The sequence below is a fragment of the Simochromis diagramma genome, unplaced genomic scaffold (assembly GCF_900408965.1).
Source record: "Simochromis diagramma unplaced genomic scaffold, fSimDia1.1 OVJJ01000343.1, whole genome shotgun sequence".
Classification (NCBI taxonomy): domain Eukaryota; kingdom Metazoa; phylum Chordata; class Actinopteri; order Cichliformes; family Cichlidae; genus Simochromis; species Simochromis diagramma.
This window is the reverse complement of record NW_024386831.1, coordinates 1,811,705-1,833,171: the sequence shown is the minus strand read 5'-3', so window position 1 is coordinate 1,833,171 and position 21,467 is coordinate 1,811,705. Positions and strand designations below refer to the sequence as shown.

Below are 21,467 nucleotides of genomic sequence, written 5' to 3'. Positions count from 1 at the left end.
GCAGAGAAGACGCAAACACATGCTGAAGTGGATCGCTTGCATTCACCTTGGACTCTGTGGTAAACCAGACTGAGTGGAAACCTCCGCAGGTTTCAGTCTGCATTAATATTTCAAACGACCATCCTAAACGAGCCAAACACACAGATTTATTTGAACTGTACCAGATTCCCTCCTCAGCAGCACTACAGCAGCGAAACCTCAATCATGCGCAGCATTCACCTCGAGGCACTGTTCACTGGATGCACAGCAGAATAAAGTACACAGCACGAACATAGCTCTCAGTGATTATCTATACATCTTCCCAGTGTTCTGTCTCAGAGGATCCCTCCGGCTAATCCTCTCTCTTTTAAATAAATGTTCGAACTTTGTTCCTCTCCAGCTCTCACTGCCTCTTTCCCCTCATCGCTCTTCACCTCCTTCTGCACTCTTGCAGCTTTTGGACCTTTGAAGACATCATGTCGGACACACAGAGGATCTGATGCACCATCAATTTCCACATGAAGTGCAGATGGCTTGTCTGCAGGATGTCTGCAGGGTTTTTGATAATGATAATAATGACCACAGTGCTGGACAGCAGCCTGCGTCTGGTGTAGGCCATCTCAGCTCAGCTGGCCTGAGTAATCACAGATGCTGAACAGATTTCTGCTTCTTCTGGCTACTCATGAAACCATCATGGATTTACTCGCTAGATTTCACTCACCTGCATACTTGTGCATTGACAGTTTGCAGCAAATTAACAGCAAATATTCTCAGACTTTGTTTTATGCACCTCATGGAAAAGTGTCATGTGTTTCCCCACAAATACTCAAAAAACCTGCATCCATGTAAGTATGAAGATAGGTCTTTGAACAAGTTCTTGCAGTAGGGTTAACCACAACCATCACAATAGCTTTCTTTAAGATGATCTGTTATCTGTGTAAAGGGGACCTGCCTGCAGCTAAAGCAGCGGGACTTCTTGTGATACAGGTGTGCAAAAATGTAAACAGGCTAAAAGGCTGTAGTCTGAAACAAAGAGGTTCTGTTTGCCGTGGGGAGAGCAGGAAATACAGAGCAGCTTTCAGGGTAGAGAACAAACGGTACAAATTCTGTAGCCTACCTTAAAGTGCAGCTAGTCCCAATGAATACCTGTAGCATCCACAAACAGAGTTTTCTCATCCTTTTGATCTGAATCAGTGTAATTTGATGATACTGCGCAACATAACACATTAAATTAGTTTTAAAGACATTAAAGTACACAGTTTAAAGGGAGGCATTAAGAACACAAGTTAGATCATGCTAAGTCAGTGATACCAAAATACGATCTGAGTGACAGCCCGGCCCAGACAAGAGCCCGGATTGAAATGCAACCACGGTACCAATGTCTTCTGCTTCACTTCTCTCAGACTTGCACAGCACTTCTGCTTTTTCACCATGTTAGTCTGGATCCTGAAAAACTAATTAAAACACTAAAGTGACAAACAAAATCTAACTAACACTGTAAGTGGAGTCTGGTGAAGGGAAACTTCACTTCCTTGCCAGAATAAACAGTTAGAAGGCAAATCAAGAGGTGAAAATCATCCTGCGGTTAAGAAGAAAAACAGTTTCTTCAAGTTTATATAAATCATAGCTAAAGAAGCGAAGGACAGGAGGAGTAATACATTTTTTATGAATATATATTAAATATTTTCATCTTTTATAGTTTTGCCTCTGTACACCACTGCAGTGGGTTTAAAATCAGCCGGTCAAGACCCGATTGCAGTGCAGACTTTAGCTTTAATTCAAGGGATTTAACACAAATGTTGCATTAGCTGTTCAGGAATTAAAGACATAAAGTATTTAGTCATTATCCAAAAACTTATAGACCTAACTTGCAGGGAAGGTCTTGCTTAAGATAAATTCTGCAGAAGTCTGAACATTATAAAAGAAAAAGGACAACAATGGAGGCCTTGAAGTCAGAAATGAACCATGAATGGGAAACATTTGACTTTTAAAGTAGTTGAGCTCCCACATGCTCCTCCTCTACTTGTGATTGTATAAAGTTTAAAATTAACATCATTCGCTCATCGTTTCTTTAAACCTTTTTTAATGAAATCAGAGTTATCACACTCGTTTTACACTGTGGGCGGCATGCAGCCCACTTTGACCTTAAACTTTTTTACACTGAAACATTGAATCCCTAAAATATTTGAATACAAGAAAAAAGAAGTGCAGTTTCAAGAGTATGTCTGTTTTTCTACATGATAGAGAAATACTGCCTTAGTAAAGGACAAATGCTCTCCTTCACATTTTCCAATGGGCCGGATCGGAGTCTTTGCTGGGCCGCTCCTGGCCCCCGGGCCTCATGTTTGACGCACCTGCTTTAATGATTTGTGAATCATGCAATAAATCCGAACATGGTCGTGTTCACTCCATGTAACTGAAGCAGAATAAAAGAACATGCTCAGGTTGAGATAAACTTCCTTCCTTCGAGCTTCTGATGGTTGCTGAGTGTAAACAAGCAGTTTGAATCAGATTGAGTGCTGCTGGATGTTAAGCAGTCACCGACACTCTTCCCTCCATTCACTGCTTTAGTAGGTCATTGTTCTCTGCTCCCTTTGACTCACACTTTGGCAGCGACTTCAACAATACCAAGTGATAATGTTGCCCATATTTCCTCACTCCCAGCAGCACCTGAGCGGAGCCACAGAAGGCCTAAATCGAAAACGAACCTTTCTGTTTACAGGCCCCATGTGACTGCGCAGAGCACAGAACAATGGCGTGCATTGTGGCGCAATACAATGCTTCTTTAATGTGCTTTGACAAGGCGCGAGTGGTACAAACGATAGCAAAGCATCTGGGCTGTCACCGAGATTATTAATGACAGCGCTGTGTAATTGTTTTATTCCCACGCTCTGTTTGTCTGCCGTGATGATATGTTGCTCTCGGTGTGAATGATTGTGTGCATACAGTACCTGCATTTTGCAAGGTTTACAAAACAGCCCGAGCAGATCAGAGGTCAGAGGTGTGTGAGAGTCGTCTCGGAGCAGACGAGCCGGGAGCTTACAGTTAATTCCAGCCGGTATTAAAAGATATTAGTCTGTCACATTTCACACCGGCGCGTCTCGACCTACGCCGCTGTCTCTGCTCCACCAGGTACACGGCTGAAGAATATGTGATGTGTTCACATAAACAGACCACCCACACTGAACGCAGCTCGCTAGTTATCTTCGGCTCACATGCATACCGAGTAAATAGGAAAACAGCAGATGGGCTACTTGCTGGTGTTGACTGATATTCTGCAGACAGAACCTGACTCAACAGACCAGAACTCGAAAAGCGTTCTTCAGTGCTTTAACCTGTGTGTCATATATTTCAACAGGCACAAACTGTGGTGTAACACCGTGTCTGTGTTAGAGCCGCAGACTGTATATAAAAGATGGCTGCTGGGCTCTCCACTTTCAAGCCTCAATATTATGAAGGCAGACATTAGCTATAGAGACCAAAACTTCTCTTTTTCTTCTTTCAGCTGCTCCTTATCGGGGTTACAACAAAGCCTCATCTGCCTCCATCCCTGCTTATCACTAGCATCCTTTTTTGCCTCCTAAAATACTACATCATATATACATCCATACATCTGTATTCAGCTAACGGCACAGTTTCCACTGACGCACGCACGCACACACACATGCAATGGCAGCAGTGGTGGCAGTCATTGTTAACCCAGGCTTTGACTGGTCCACCATGGAAATGTTAAAAATGTTTATTTATGCTGTTAAGTTGGGCGTGGCCTCAAGTGGACATTAGAGGAACTCCAGCTGTGTCTTGTTATGCACACGATCTTTTCTGTTGTCTTTACTTTGTTGTTTTTATTTTACACATAGTCTGTTTCCTTGTGTCACTGTTGCTGCTGGATTTATGCTAATTTGTTTATGGACTTCGATACTGGATTGCTCATCCACCCATGAAGGCGTATTTTGTGTTAATGTAGTCAGTGCATGTGCAGTAATCACTGTGAAACTCTGCTCCAAACACCCAGTTTTTTCTACTCCTGGTTTTGAATGATGTAATAGAGAAGGGACACCCTTAATATGGCTTAAAGCAGCGGTCCCCAACCCCCGGGCCACAGACCGGAGTCGTTTGGTACCGGGCCATGAGAGTTGAGGCTCGGGTGTGAAATTGATGGTTTTCAGGGTTTTATCGTTAACTCGGTGTCCCTGGGTTTTTTCCCGTGTTGTAGTTGTGTGTCTTATTTTGAAAGAAATATTTACACGTTACCATAGCGACCAGAGAGAATTAAGGGGCAGAGAGGGGGATGTTACTCTCAGTGTTGTTGGCGCATTTCAGGACGACATTGCTAATAAAGTTACACAATTACACAGTGAATTTGAGTTTATTATTATATTTACAAAATACCACAGTTTTTGTCTTGGTCATATCATTTTATTTTGTTGTATTTATCCGCCACATCCTTGAAAATATTGTCTGACATTAAACCAGTCTGTGGCGCAAAAAAGGTTTGGGGAGTGCTGTCTTAAAGCTTAAAGTGGGAGGAGCTAAAAACAGCTTGTTACAGACAGAGAATGAATTGAGAGGCACTGAGGCCCAGCGTGAGATAAAGAAGGATTATTTGGACTGTGGATCATGCAAAGCTGCTCTAGTAGAGTCCAAGGATAAGACATGTGGAGCTGGAACTGCAGGTCTGTCACATCTGTGTTTGCAGGATGCAAAGCTCATTGCTAACATGGCTTATAGTCACTCACTGAAAAAACATACAAAACTGAAACCTGAAGATTTGTTTAACAGGAGCCTTGAAACACAAAAGCTGTATATAAATATGGAAGCAATGTGCTGAAACAGTGTGTAATCCCTGCTGGTGAGCTTTCTGACAGCTCTTTGTGCTTCTAAAGTTCCTCTGTGTCTCTGAAGTTGAAATGCTTGTGCTTCTCTTTTTGAAGTCCAGCTCGAGGAGTGCACAGGATATCTGATTTTCATGGTCACTCTGAGGTGGAGGGAGGTGGACTGTTAACTTCAGCTCGTATAACTTTGAGAGCAGGAAGATCAGGAAAGATGTTTCACAGGTGCTGGTAATTATCTTAGAAAGAAGAAAATAAGTTAGCATGCACGCACTGTTTCCCACTGTTTTTATGGTATTTTTTACTTTCGATTTTACAAGAGCAAGGCTGGAGTGATGTAGTGAGGTGGAAACAGAAAAAATAAGGTGAGAGGCTGGACTTCACACACAGCCCTACTCTTTGAGGCTGTTATTCAGCCAGGAAGAAATCTCATTGCAAGCAGTTGCATTTAGATTGCAGTGTGTGGACTTACAGCATGAAGGAAGTGTAACTGCAGCATTAATTAGGACTGAAACATATCCATCCAAGTCAGCTCATCTGTTTGTGTGTCAGCAAGATTACCCTGTTTAACCTGGTTTTATTAAATATGAATTTAAATCTTAAGAACTTTTGTTTGGTGCATTATCCTCCATGCATCGACATTCTGCTGCTGCATTTGTTTGTGTTGTGTCCTCGTCTTTTTTCTTGCAGTCGGTCGGGGAATACTCCAGCTTGCCAGGCAAGCGCAAATCGGTCTCTGGGCCTGTGTGACTGATGCAGTCAGTCGGCGCAGTGATCATGGCATCTTGTTAAGTGGTTAAACACACTATTTTCTGTTCAGCTAAATACAATCAACAAAGAAGCTTTTCATCTTGCTGCCAAGAGATTGCTATCGTGTTTTGCAAGATATTTTTTATAGTAGTGCCAGAGATAAGACAGGAAATGGGGGAAAAGTCAGAGGGGATGCAAAATATATTCAAACTGCACGCTCTGTAGTCATGTGGAGCCCCCCAAAAGTATTTACAGGTGGAAAGAGAAAAACAAAAAATAAACCTAATACTGTTTGTGCTACAAGCTTGTTCCTGTACAACACCATTACCATTGTAATTATGTCAGAACCAGGGTGATGTAGTGTAGTTATAAAACCACTATAGGGAGGAAGTTGGGATGAATGGATGAACAAAACACTGGACTTTAACCCAGGAAGCAGCTGTTTATTTCTCATGTCACGTTGCTCATTTTGGGTTATTTGTTTATTTGCTGGGAGGGAAGTGGGAACGCTGCTATTATAAACCCATTTGAATTCCGAGGCTGTCTTCAGACATAAACATATGGTTCTTAACGACTGTTTCACACTTTATTATCACTACCAGGACAGCGAGGGTGCTTTTAACACAGAGGGAACTAAAACCTCCGGAGGAGCTCATCATAAAATCAGAAGATAATGAAATTAAAACAGGAATGGAAAACCCAACATACAACTCCAAACCCAGGGAGCAGGGTACATTCAGAGGGCCGAGACTGTGAAAGGCTCGATAAACATCCTGAAGTCAGTCATGGTGTGAAAGTAAAACAAATGCTCGGGTGTGGTTAGAAGGAAGTGCTTGCTTCGGCAAGCGCGTACGCTAAATTGGATACGATACAGAGAAGATTAGCATGGCCCCTGCGCAAGGATGACACGCAAATTCGTTAGAAGGAAGTTAATGTCGTTAACCAGATATTTGTGGATGAATATGCAGAATCAGGAAGCTGTTCGGTTTACCTTGTGAGATCTGTTGTGTTAGGTAAACACTATGTAAAATACACAGAGACAGTCTGGCTGAATGACAACCAGTGCGTGAAATGTGTAGTCATGGGCTGAATACCAGACTGGGGTTGCTGGTAGCTGCTAATGTGAAATTGGTTGCAAAGAGATATACGGTGCTGCACTGAAAACTTCCTTGCTCGCTATCAGGTTGCTGCAATCACCTGTAGTTTGAATGGCAGATGCTGACTTAGCTGCAAACACAAGCGTGAAACAAACTGGAAATGTCAAATGCTCACCTTCAAAGTAAAAGTTGGGCTTTTTGAAAGATGTTTGCTTGGACTTTTACTTTGGAGGTGAATATTTACCGTTTTCGACCTGCTTCACAGTAACAAGATTACAAGCAAGTGGGCATCTTTCATGCAGACTTTGGCGTCAAGCAGATTGCCATGGTAACCTAAAGTATTAGGAGGTTTTTGGTGCAGCTGACTGGTGACCAGTTTCACAACAACTACTAGCAACCTGCTGCAACTGGTCAGAAAGTAGACACACTTCCCTCAGACGTTGTCAGATGGTTGCTACCCGGTCTCTAGGCCTGTGTGGCTGGGATCGTTGAAGTCAGAGCGTTAATTCCTTTTGATGAGCAAGTCCAAAAGTTCTGCAGGAGCTTGATTACTCAAGGACTGGCATCATGGCTTCTTAACCCAGTGAATTTCTCCCAGTTCTTTCAGCTTCTGCCTTCGAGTGTCTCTTTCCCCCCAACACTGGAACTCTGGACAGTCTATTTTCCTTAAAGTGACTTTAGGTGGAAGATTGCTGCTGCTATTTGTGGGACAGCTGTCTAGTTGGACTCTGGCGGTGAAGCCCTAATGAAAGAAAGTGGTCCGCTCCAGCCTATTGCTCTGTATGAAGGGTGACAACCAGCCCTGATTCATCAGGAAATAAGCATTTTGTTCAACAGTCCCTACATGACACTCCAATTTCACATCATGCAGAGGTTTTCCTTCAGATGGACCTCTCTGCTGAGCAAATGCAGTGTCACTGCGCCTGTTGTGGAGGTGACGGAGGATAGACTGATCATCAGACACTCACTCCAGTAGCCTGTCTTTCTGTTAGTCTGCTGGCTCGCCTCTCCATCTTGTTGCATGCCTGGCTACCATTTCCTTCAGCAAATAAGCACCCAGACACCACCAGTAACTCTCCACCTCCTCCCACCACACACACACACACACCCTGCTACCCCACAATGCCTGCCAGGAGGACTTTTTTCTTCTTCTGTGATGTATGCCGTCACTCCACCCTATTATTACCCCTGACTGTAATAGGCACCTCTGTTCCCAATCAAGTTTTTACTTTCTGGCGGAGAAAGAAAACTGTTTTGCAGCAGACACATTTTATGCCTCGCACACACGCCGTCTGCCGGTGTCATCTACTTTGGCTGCGGGCCTAGCTCGCCCAGATTGTTCACGCAGCACTTTTACCGCTCGTGAAGGCTCTCAGCGTTGCCAGAACGCTGTCAGAACGTTCAAAGGGAGGCCCTGCGTTGTTTATTGTCTGCTTCAGGATGGATAGTAGGTGGTCTGTGTATCTGTCTGCACTCAATCTCCTGATCTTCTCCAAAGCACAATGAGCACTCAAAGCACACACAGAAGCAGATTGATAAGAGACGGGCAAAGGGGAAGTACAACAAATAAAAGAGAATGTGCATTGTTCTACAATCTTCTCTCCAGCACGGCTGCCTCGATGAATTACGTGCCTCGGCGCTGCTTTTCTTTTCCCTCCTGCTGCCGTCCTCAGTCCCTCTCAAGGTGTTAGATGTTGTTTACAAAAATCTTTCAGTTTTTTCTGCGACTGTGAGATGATGCTGCTTGACAATGCGCTCACGAATGTGGAGAAAAACAGAGCAGGCTGAGGTAATCACCAGGGACGGGAAGGAAATAGGAGCCGAGTCACCCTGCAATTGTCTATCAGTTTTCTCTCTCTGTTATCTTTGTCACTTCGGCTTGCTCGGAGACACACTCAGCCACGCTGCTACATACCTAAAACACTAAAACAGTAATCTGTTTTGCTTCCACTCCAAACTTCATACGCCGCAGATTGCTGACCTCGTGCAGCGGTTGAAGACTTTCATTTACATCCACTCTTCCAGGTGCGCCAGCTTCGTTTCTACTTGGTCAAACAGGGTTTTTAAAGCGCGGCTTAAAGCTGCTGGATTGAAGCAGTGAGGTGTAGGAAAAAGAGGCCCAAATATCAACTTTCAGGGCTTAAAAATCATGCCAAAGTGGAAGAAGTGCCAAAAGCTGCACTTCCTCTGATGTCCACTAGAGCCTCCAGCAGTGAGTCCATGATTTCCATGTTAAAAAAAAAAACTTTACAGTTTTTTTCTCATTTCACCCTTCGTAATAACTGTACAAGAGAGAATGTTTTTATAACTCACCTGTTTATAATGTATTAAGGCTTAAACTTGACATTTTTGGGGGCGTGTCCTCCTTGACTGACAGGTGGATGGCGATACAGGCGACTGTAGCTGATAGCTGTCTGTTAGGCTTCACTTCAGCTAGTAGAAGTCCATGACCTGAACCTCCGGACTGTGTTTGTGCTGCTGGAGCCTTTTAGGAGCTTTTTTAATGCCATAATTTGACAAATGATATTCAGTTCAGTTTTATTTCACAACAACAGCTGCATCAGTGTAGTTTAATTTTGAAAGAACCCCCAACACAACTAATAACTAACATTATAATTAATTTAGGGTTGTGTTTTGCTCTGCACCAATTGTTAACCCACGCACTGAGGACCTTTAATAACGTCTGCAGAACCTTCACAAACCTTCCTAAAACTTCCTAAAACTTTGAATTCTGGTTTAAAAAAGCTGCTGTTCTGCATTGATGATTTTAAGAGGACGTTCTGTCTTGCCGTTATAATGGTAATGCCGCAGGCTTAGGGAACAGATTTAAGAGGGTTAGAAAACTTTCTCCTGCGGATTGCTAATGCAGAGTTTTTTCTTTTCTTTTGTTTACAGATGATTCCACGTGTTATTAAGAATCAAGTGTGTAGATTTCATTCCCCAAAACATCATAAAAATCAACTTTTTCTAGCTGTTGATGGTATTTTATGCTTTATGGGCCAAGAAAGAAATATCCAAAACTATAGTGTCGTTTTGAGAGATATCTGTTAGGCTTTGTGTTAAGCTGTTGTTTGGGTTTAGTTTCATGCTAGCTTATGGTAGTAAACTGGTGGTGGAGAGCTGCCAGTTTTTATTTGACACCCACCTTTTTTCCTGTTTTTGCTGGAGTTATCTGGGAGTTTAGTTGTAGGTTTTTGTAGGTGAATAGTTCTCTTTGTCCTCTGAAGTCAAACCGTCTCCTCATCACAACAGGAATAGAAAAACTTTATGAATCACAGAGGGAAACTGAGTTGTACAGACAACAAAGCAATCATAATTAAAGACGTGTATTAATTGGTGCTGTCAGCGTTAATCTCGTTAAAATGACGTTAAAACCACAACCACATTAATGTGGCAAATCTCCGTTAGCGAGTTAACGCGGATGGCCCTGTGCTAACAAGCTAACTGTGCTAACGTGTTGACGCCGTGCAGCCCTCGCACAGGGCCATCTGCGTCATAATGTCAGTTTAACGAGATTAATGCTGACAGCATTGGTATAAAGAGAAAAGGTGATATAAATGTAAGAGCACTGATTTATTGTTTGGTTATTAAGGGTTATTGTGTGGTGTGTTGTTTGCTGTCCTCCGTCATTATCATACCTGCTGCTGCTCCACTTAAACTTCAGGCTTTCTATGTATGCTTCATATCCAGGAGTTAAAAGTTATTCGTCTGTAAGGTCTCCACATCAGCAACTTTTAAGTCACATTTTGTGTGTTTTTAGTATGGCTGCAGCAGGAAAATGACAATGTTAAACAGCCGCAGGTATTTTTCTTTCTCTTCTGGTATTGAAAGTCTATATGGTTCAAGAGAATGATTAAATGGGATTTATGCAGGAATTCTCTTGATACTTTAAGACAGTGCTGGTGTAAGAGGCGTAGCACAGTGAAAGCAGCCATAGCATCTGCTGAGTTTTTTAAAATTTACAATAAAAGCACAAGGGAATCATCAGGGCCATTGTAGTGCCGACGCTGGGTCACCAAATGCATCTGCCGTGCAAATTACAGCACAAAGAAAATATTTAAAAACTAAAAGCATATTTGTTGGTGTGATTTTAAAGCAGTTTGAGCGGAAAGAGGGCAGGATAACCTTAAACTTGCTGTCTGTGAAAGCACATTTTGTCACGCAGAACAAATGTGCACAATAGAGCAAAACTGCGATTTTGAGGGCAAAGTGAGAGAAACTGGAAAGTGGATTTCAAAATGTGTGCATCCATCTGTGTGTGCTAGCAGGAGGGAAGAACTTGGAGGCCATGCTGCTGAACTGAGAGGCCGGTTTGACCCATATTCCATTAAACCGCCCACTCTGGCTGTGCACTGTATTGGCAGACGCCGCTGCTGCTCCGAGAGTGAATGCTGTGATTAAGCCGTAGCTATCGGACGGTTGAAGAAAGCTGAGGCGAGGGCATCGTGAGAAAAACACATCATAATCAATACTGTCATCTTCGCCCATCTTTATTCATTCTTTGGTTTTCTCTGAGTGCCGCACAAAGTGCTGCTGCTTCGCGAGCTGTTCCAATCGACTTCAAAAGGCCTGACTCTCTTTTGTTTTTCACTTTTGTTTCATTTGGTGTTTCTTTTTAGAACTGAAAGGGGACCGGTGCAGCACTCAGAGGTCGGCAGATGATTGGCTGTCTAGATGGGTCGAACTTTGACTTTGTTATTTTGAAATTGCCTCCACTATGCAGCACTGATGGTGATGTCAGAACAAGACTCATGTTTGTCTGTGAAATTACAGTAAAAGGTGTCCGCTGGTGCGCTCGCTTTATTCCAAAGTGACTTAAAACCAGTCAAATTGTCAGTTCTTAGAAAATAGAACAATGAAACAGTAATTCAGTCAGATTGCGAGGCTTCTTCTAAGCGGCCATCATCCTGAGAGTTCAAGAATGATGGCTCACCCGTGAGGCAGCTCAGTCCTTGTACTCAACATCTGAGTGAGCTGAGAGGACGCAAATGTCCGACGTGGTTCCTTATGTCTGATTATCACAAATGGAAGAACGGAGCAGTTAATTAACAGCCACGTGTCGGGCCTTCTGCACGCTCACTCACACAAACCTGAATATTTCTGATGCCAAACAGTCAAACATGCCCCTGCTGACACATGGTACTGATTCCAGCTGACTCTGTTTGGAAGTGAGGTAAGCAGTGGACTGCAGCAGGAACAGCCCAGCGAGCGACCTCCTTAACTTTCATCCCTCAAGATCTTTTATCTGCTCATTTTGCCAATGAGAGAACAGTCTTCACCATGTATTACTTTAAACCTCCATGATCTCTGTTTCATATTGTTATTGTTATTATTGTTATGGTTATGGCCTGTCTAGGGGTGGCCAGACCACAACATAAGGGTGATCCATTCTCGTCCCTCGTCCCATCCAGACCCCAATCAGCCACATCACACAACTGGTAAAGTTTGATTATAATTTATTTACAATACGTTGATTCGTTAGGTTGTGTGACACAAGAAGGAGCTGATTATAAGTTCGGGGTGGACCTAACGCCAAAACAACAAACAAAAGGAACCAATCTCGCAAACTTACCTAACCAAAAGATTCAAACCAAATGACAGCAACTTGCCTCCCTAACTAAGAAAAACAGGAGAAAACTATAATGAAACAAAAAAGGCAGTCCACCCCTACATACTCCTGCATAGGGCGAACAGAATTGGGCCAGTAACAAAAGATCTCCTGGTTGAGATTAGCTGAGGATGAATGAATGAGAGTCCATGGCGGTGTCATCGTATAAGCCATCTCCAGCTAGTTAGCCAATCCGTGTGGGCCATCCTCTGGATCCACCAATCAGGTAAAGGCACCTGCACACTGAAATTTGCATATGAAACAAACGACAGCAGTTGTAACAATATTGTCCAAGGATACTTCCACACATGGACAGGAGGAGCCAGGGATCGATCCAACGACCTTCCACCTGCTTTAACTTTTTAGTTATCAGTGCTCTCCTTTGGCATGTGTGCTGTGACACACGGGGTTATGGAATAACCTCCCAATGAGAGCCATCATTCAACAACAACCAGTGTCAGTGCTCTGAAGGGGTGTGTTTCTAAAGGACAACAGTGCAAAACACAAAGGTCCTGCCAGGATGTGAACGATTAAAAGTGGACGTTATCTTTGATTTGGCTAAAACCAGAGCATCAGAGCGCTGACAATAAAGGGTGAGGAGAGAAGCCCGAGCATCCTTGTAGTCTCGTGACAAAGATGCACATGTTTAGTTTTTTGTGCCTGATGTACCAAGTTAAACTGTAAACTTTGTGCTTTATTGTCTTTTCAGCTGATGGCCGGGAAACGGGTAAACATATTTGTTATTTTTTGTTTTGAAGTAGTCTTATGCAAACGTCGATTTGGTGCAGAGCTCGCAGAGAACACTGGCAGAGCTTCAGTGTGAGATACAGCGGCATCAGCCTGCCTTGGCAGAAAGTAAGCAGCAGCAGATGGATGGTTGAATGGATTAGGGGTGCTGAAAGTCAAGTTTCTCTCTGTGGTGTTTTTCATTTGTGACTCACAAATTCAGTCAGAAGTTGAATGAGCTTCTGAACAGTGAACGTCCTGTAGGTGGTGCATCGGGCGGATACAGCCTCAGGTGAACCGCTGAGAAATGCTCCATGACATAAATTCAATAATCCTGCAAACGCTCCTCTGAATGAAACATAGCACGCACTCCACCTCCTCTTCCTTCCCTTCCTCCTGCTACTCCCCGAGCTTTTTAAGTAACTTTGGGCCTTTTTTAAAAACTCCTCCTCCTCCTCGTGTTCGCCGCGGTCCCTCATAGGCGGCGACCGTGACACAAATGACGACAAGGCGAATCTGTCACACCACCCCTTACACAGCTGTGTGTGTGCTGCACATTAAAAGTGTATCTATTTACATCTGTGGGCTCGTTTGTTGAGGATTTATGCCACAGACCCCCAAACACGTTTCCTCCCCTCCTACCCGGGAATGCCTCTGAGCAGGTTTTGCATGTTATCCCACATGTGCTCAGGCTGTCTGTTTCCAGCCTGGGTCCACTGTACGCAGAGGAGGAGGTGATCAACATAATGATATGATCACCTACTGAATTTGTAATTGTGCTCCTTTATAAAGAAATGAGCAGTTTCTAATTTTTATAGTAGTTTCTTTTTAATGAAGAAAGACAGAATATCAACCAAAAATCCACAAAACTTGTACATTAAAGTCATAAATTGATTTGCATGTCACTGAGTGAAATATGTATTTGATCCCCAAGCAAGGCATGACCCAGTACTTGGTGGAGAAACTCTATTTGGCAAGAAGCTTCCTGTAGTTGGTCACTAAGTTTGTACACATCTCAGGAAGGATTTTGGACCTTATCTTCCAAGAAGCTGTAAGTCCTTAAGATTTCCTGACCAACACTTGGCAACTTGGAGTTTCAGCTTTGTCCAAAGATTTTCTATATGATTGAGGTCTGGAGAGCTGCGAGGCCACTCCATGACCTTCATGTCTTTCTTCTTTACCCTCTACTTTGTTGCCTTGGCATTATGCTTTGGGTTACTGTCATGGTGGAAGACTCATCCACAACCCATAGTGTGTTTCTGGCTAAGGGAAGGTTCTCATCCAAGATTTTACACTACATGGCCCGTCCATTGTCTCCACAAGGTGGTGAAGTCATCCTGTACCCTTAGCAGAAAAACAGCCCATAAAGCAAAATGTTTCCACCTCCGCGCTTGATCATAGGGATGTGGTCTTTGGGTCCTACTCAGAATTTCTCTTCTCCATTACCCCATTGAGTCGAGTTCATGCCAGAGAGCTTGATTTTGGTTTCATTTCAGAATCATATAGATGTTCCTGTATATGTAGTTTCTTGACCTTCTGGCCTAAACTGCCTTCAGGCCATTATAAAACCCCCCAGTGCAGTTTTGGCTGATCCAACACCATTTCTCGTGTAAATGCTTGCTCCACGAGACAAAACCTTGTATGGAGCTCTAAACTGAGAGCGACTGATGGTCAATTATTTCTTCAGTTTCCAAATAATTGCTCTAGCAGTTTCCATTTTCTCACAAGGCTTCTTGCTGATGGTCTTTGAAGCCCATTGCAGACTTGCGCACATCTACAGTTTTGTCTTTGACAGCTCTTTGTGTTTGCCCGTGGTGGTGCTGAGGTTGGAATGGGAGAAATTGATTCTGTGGGCATGTTGGCTTTATACACGTAAGGATTTGAGATAAGGAGTGTCTGTAATTGGTTGATTGATTGTAATCTGTGGGAGGCAGAATTCAGGATGACTTTTAGGAGATCAAATATTCATTTCACTCAGTGACATGACCAACTTATAACCTTGATGTAATGTGTTTTTTAATGGGTTTCTGCTTGATATTTTGTTTCTCTCCATTAAAATGAAACTAAAAGACTGGTCATTTCTGAGCAAAGTGATCAAACTTACAAATTTAGCAGGGGATCAAATAATTATTTTCCCTGTGTGTTCATGTACATGTGCACCCATTTCTTCGCTGTGTTTATTGAAAGTGAAACTCGACTCATTTAACAAACTTCTCTGGCTCGCATTCCTCTCCGCTCAGAGTACACAAACCTGACATTCGCTCTCTGTGTCGCAGTTTATGTTTACTTTTGCTTCTGCATTGAATATTTTTTCTACCGGCCTTGATAAACAGTAGCACTGTTGTATATTGTGTCCCATGGTCAGTGTGTTTTTCTGTCATGACCTGATCCTTGGGAAAATAAAAGGCTAGATCGAGTAACAAGTGACATTTCTGCCATCACATGCAACGCCTTGACCTTTGGAAACTGTGGTTATGTTATTTTATAGAAACAGTATCTTATCTCTGCACACAGCTAGCTCAGACATAAATGCTGGAGCCACAACTTCTTCCTCTGTGTATCAGCAGCTCAAAGCATATTCCAGATATTTCTTTCCCCAGCAGTGATTTCTTATTCCTTCTGAGGGGCTCCTCAGGCGACATGAGTTTTGTAATTCTCATGGTCTCCTCCCAACCAGTGTAAATGAAGGTGATCAGGAGGCATCCCGATCAGGTGGTTAAATCACCCTGAGCTCTACCCAGCCCCATCCAGAATCCAGAGTACCTCTGTGGTGCCCAATCTAGAACGGGTCCTAGACCAAAAAAGTGGCACCAGTGCAGAACTGTCAGGGCGAAAGAATCACTGATGACGAGGCTGAAAGAGGGGCTACCACAAGAAACTCACCAATGACGTGGCATCACTTGTCTATTTTATTTAAACCTAAAGAGCTAGTAATGAAGAGTCGGAGATGCCTCACGCTGCATGATAACGCTGTCACTGTGTTTCATTAAGATTGTCTAGTAATGGCAGTCTTTTTTTCTTGGAGTTGTGGATATTTACTATATTGAACTTGGATATGTTAATGAACTCAAATGAATCATTATCAGCTGTACTTTGGACCTATTTTTCATCAGTTTACTTGGGATTATCTCTCCTGTGACGTTCAGTAATATTTGACCAACCAACAGTAACTCTGTGTGTGCTGAGAAGCAGAAATATTTACTTATGCAGTGTACAGCATAAGGAAACGTCTTTACAGCCTGATACTAAAATGGTCTCTATGGCTACTTTCCCTCTTTATAACAACTCATAACTCACTTATTTAAATATGGCTGCTGTGTGGTTAATTGTACTAAAAGGCCATCCAAGAAGATGAGCTCCAGTTTCGGTGAGTAAAACTCATCAGTCCTCAGATAATGTAAATAACGGGTCTTTCCTGGAGAAGCATGGACTCCACCAAGCTGTATACAGCTGATATTCCAACAGCAATAGCTGAAGTTTATGACAAATCTGTTGCTGCAATCAGCCTATTGAATTTCGGGAGAAATGGGCAGGTGTAAAGTCCTGAATGTGATCAAATAATCTATGGCAACACGACTTTGATGGAGCGTCTCTAAACTGGTTTTGGAAAGATGACACATTACCTGCTTTTTTCTTTCTAAACTCCACAGAGAAGGTTTTATATCCATTGTGGATGAGATGTAGTTGTTCTGACGGAGTGTGCAATTAATCCTTATATTGTTGTGGATGTATTTATATTCAGAATGTGCTTTTACATGTGTGTCAACTCTGATAAGGACTTATTCCCCTGCGAGAACTCGTAATTTATTCCAGCCCTGGTGAGATTAAACTAACTCTTTAAAATCACCAGGGGATCACATCTCTGAACCTACCTTTTCCTCTTAAGGTGCTAATTACTCCCCTGTAATGAGAGTAATCAGCACTTGAAGCGATGTTACATGGGGAGTGCTTAGTTTATGATTGCCAGTATCGCCCTATGCATCTTTAAGCTCTCAGTAACAGGCTTAAGAAATGAACTGCTTCACTGGAGCAATCAGATAAGGGGCATTGTATCTTGAATATTGATGACACGCTAATGTGGCATCTGGAAACAGGTCGAACACAGTTATGCACAGGATAAAGGTGCAGAAACCTTTTTATCTCTGCAGAAATGACATTTTTATACATTTTAGCTGCAGTGCAGTATATGCAGTAAATGTTTTTTATGAGCCACATATATGACTCCAGTTTGACCAAAAACCAGAGGTGGGAGAGACTTTATTCCCTGAAGTCTTAGAGCTTGACCACTGTTGTGATTTCTTTTACAATTAGAAAATAAAATGAAGCTAAATTATTTTAACTGCTTAAAGGAACAATGAAGAAGGAAAATCAACAACTATCAAAGCATATATATAGATTAGAGTATATTCATTTTGTATTGTTCAAGGTGCACAATCTGACACCAGCGTGATGGTGCCGTTTCTCCAGCATCATCACCGAAATTGACCAAAGCCAAGGGTACCAGTTTAAGCAGAGATGCCCAGATCTTCCTCTCTCCAGCTCTTTTTGGGGACCTAATAACATTCAAAGCCAGCTGAGAGGCATGATCTCCAACATATCCTGGGTGTCTTCTGCAGTCTCCTTCCAGTTCTGATCAATCCTGATCAGATACCTGAACCACATCAGCGGGCTCGTTTCAGTGTGAAGGGGTTCCCCCCAGATGATAGAGCTCTTCATCCTGTATCTGCCACTTGTATCTTCAGCTTTACAGCCCACCGTTTATGATCATAGTTGAGGGTAGAAATGTTGACTGACAGGTAAATCTACAGCTTCACCTCTTCCTACACCACACTGAAAATCATTGTAGGTGTTGCACTAGTCCTTCTGTCAATCTCCCGCTCTACCCCGAGATATTTGAGGCTGCAAATCATCCCCCAACCTGAAGCTTTTTCTAGCTTTTCCAGTTCAAAATCAACTTTTTCTTCAGTAAGAAACCGAATGAAATGCAGATTAAAATGCCATAAACAACTGACTCTTGTGAATAAAACAGCTGGATGAGCTGATGAATAAACTCTTTAGTTTCAAAGACTTGTTCTATGACCTAATATGAAAACCGCAACACAAATGTAAGTTCACTGATCTCTCCTGTTTGCTGACCATGCTTGGTTGAAAGTACCATGTCTGACCTATTCACCCACCACAAACTGCACTGATTGCTCTTTATGTTTCTGCACCTGACTGCCAGTATCTTTGTGGTCTGTCAAATACAGGCCATTTACCAATGGATTTTTAACCCAGTTGGTAAGGTTTCATTATTGTGAAACAAGCATAGTGGAGCTTTGTTGAGCCCATCTTCTGTTTGTTCATGTTTGTTGTGGGTCTTTGAGATGCCTCAAGGACAGAACAGCTTCTCATTATTAGTGTGGAAGCAAACTGTGTTTTATTATCAGGGTATATGAAACTCTATGAGATTTGGACTTCTGAATGGAATGACCATACCTGCTGTAATGTGTCCACCTGTTCGCCACTGGAGGTTAAATGTTAGGTTTTTGAGTATTTAGCCATCTTCAAACATTTTTTCTTTGGTCTTTATACACCTGTGAAGTTTTGTGAGTACAGACTGCAGAGTTGTGGTGCTTCCGCTTTTACAGAACTTGTTCACGGACAGAAAATCTTTAAACCTCCTTTGTGGTCATTCCTGCTACAGAAAGTTTCTCAAGCACCAGGTTTTCCCATTATGACATACAGACACAGACTCAAAAAAAGAAATAAAACAAAAATGCGCCATTCTGTTCATCAAGGTAGTTAAAAAGAGGCTCCAAGTAATCACCCTCTTTCAAGAGCTGACATAAGACTGGGAATTGAAACCCAGTGGGTACAACAATCGCCGCTCAGTATAAACAGATGAATGTGAACACAGTGATTACACGGCGGTTGTCTCCTGTTCAGCAGAAAGACATAACAAACATTTTATGGATGTCACTGCATTTTGATAAATCTTTGTGTGTAGCTGAGTCACCCTGCTGCAGAGACAAAGAACAATTCAGCGTGATCGTGAGCTGGCACTGATAAAATCAGCACTGCACCATGCTGTACTGTAAAGCTAAACACACCAGTGATGAACCGAGCAGCAACCTGGAGAGTGGGAAAATGAAGTCCCAAATCCCGCAGTTCCTCGAATGTCCACTAGAGGCTTCAACAGTGAGTCAGTCTCCAAATACTACCATGTTAAAATGTCCAATTTTACAGTAGAAATGAACATGTTTACAGCTAAAAAAAAAAAAAAAACACAAACCTGTTTCTAACTTACTGTTTAAATTCTATTAAAGCTTAAAGTTGGCATTATTAGGGGTGTGGCCTATTTGACTGACAGATGAATGGGGACATAGGCGGCTGTAGGTAGCTAGCTGTCTGCTAGGACTCACATCAGATAACTGAAGTCACTGATTTCCAAATTGTTTGTGCTGTTGGAGCCTTTTGGAGGATTTTTAAAACAATTACACGACCAGTAAATTCAATTCAGTTTTATTTCTTTGGCACCAAATCGTGACCATAGTCACCTCAAAGCATTTTATATTAAAATTACATATAATTTAGCCTGTTTATTCAACACCTTGTATGAGAGTAAACATTTGATTTTACATTTGATTCTGGTTTTAACAGGGAGCCAATGAAGAGAGGCCAGTATGGGAGAATTATGGTCTGTATTTCTAGTCCCTGTGAGTACTCCTGCTGCAGCAATGAAGTGTTTTTTTGTGAGTTTGAATAGTTTTTACATATTCATTTAATATGCACATTGAAAGACATATCCTGCTAAAAAACGAAGTCCAAGATTCCACACAGTGTTTTTGGAAGCCGAGATTATGCCATCTATAGTCAGTATCTGGTTAGTTACCATTTTTCCAAGATTTTTAGGGTGCAGGACAATAACCACAGTTTTATTTGAATTTAGGAGGAAACTGGAGGCCATCCAGGTCTTCATGTCTTCAAGACATTCTTACAGTTAAAGTAGTTGATTTCAATCATCTGACGTCGTGTGTCAATAAAGCAGGGTATCATCTGCATGGCAGTGAAGTGATGCAGTGTTGTCTAATAATATTCCCTCAGGAAAGTATGTTTCATAGTTTCATTGTGTGAAATTCTAGGATTCTATGTGGATGATACTGTATTCAGCAGCTATCTGTGTCCGTCCATTGCATTCATACAGTTTGTCGATGCCTATTGCTAACCTTTTGCACTTTCCGATTATGAGTGAAGTTTATCTTTAGCAGGAGACACCAAATTATGAGACACATTCATAAAATCATGTGAAGTCTACTCTGCCATCCAGTTCAACCACCACTTAACAAGTAAACTCATCTCTTTGCACTAGATTTTGCATTGAAAATCAAGTACTTTATAATATTACCCTGTGAAACCAAACAATTCTCTTTAATCATGCACCTGGTAATTTGATTTATTTCTGTATAATTCTACTGAATTTAATTCTTTGATGTGGAGCCATTTATCAACAACAGCTTCTCTCTGACTGTTAAGTGCTGACCATCATAGTAACTGCACAAATGTGACCTTGTGGAACCACATTGACAGTTTCCAGCACATGGGTACAGTAATTAAAGATCTGATCTGCACTGTTTCCTCACTGCATGTTCATTCTGGCCCAAATGACTGGGTGTTGCCTGATGTCAAATTAAGACATGAGTTTCTCCTTGTGTCATGTTTAGTCTTCTTGTTTGACTGAGTAGGAGTAATCAGTGTTTGACTGTCTTTAGAAATGAACCGAATAGATGGCGTCATGCATCCTCCCCAACATCCAGAGCTGTTTTTGCAGGCTTGCTGATTAATTTGGACTCATGAACATCCTGAAGTTAAGATTTTACAAATTACCTGATTATTTCAGGCAATTTACTATCTCACTAAACAAAAAAAAAGTGTTTGCATGATTTTTGCTGAGCAACAATCAGTCTGCATTGTTCCTGCCTGACGTCTTGGGACAGCAGCCCTCCTGTCTATGCTCAACTCAGTGCTCACAAAATGCCCGGTGACCTTTTGGCCCCAAGCTGCCAGGGGGAATGTTGAATGGGGTGGGGGACACGATGGGTTGGATGTATGGATGGAGCATGGGAGGGAGGATTAAGCCAAGTTCCTTCTCTTTTCTCTAAATATTTATGTCAGGGACAGTTTGGCCTTGACATAAAACCACACGTGAAATAATTAACATGTTAGTCTCCAGGTACCTGCTTGGTACAGAGAGCTTCTTGATCATCTTTGACCCCCTTTCAGTAACACAACTTCAATCAGGAGATCATTCATTTATATCAGGCACATTTCCATTGGGTGTTCTTTAATTTGTAATGATTCCATTCATTGTGATTTTTCACTACAATAAGTCTAACAGAGCAAACATATCCATTGCTATTGGTTATATATATATATTTTAGAGGTGACTCTGTGGAGGATTTACAGCTGCAAAGACTTCTCCTCCTACTCAGAACA

At 42.2% G+C, this 21,467-nt stretch overlaps 1 non-coding gene across 1 annotated transcript; it reads left to right on the top strand.

Annotated features, from left to right (window-relative positions):
• Positions 1 to 6,392: 6,392 nt before the first annotated feature.
• LOC120731403 lies at positions 6,393 to 6,498 on the top strand. The gene has a single exon (XR_005695342.1). It is a non-coding gene; the product is annotated as a U6 spliceosomal RNA (small nuclear RNA).
• The last annotated feature ends 14,969 nt before the right edge of the window (positions 6,499 to 21,467 follow it).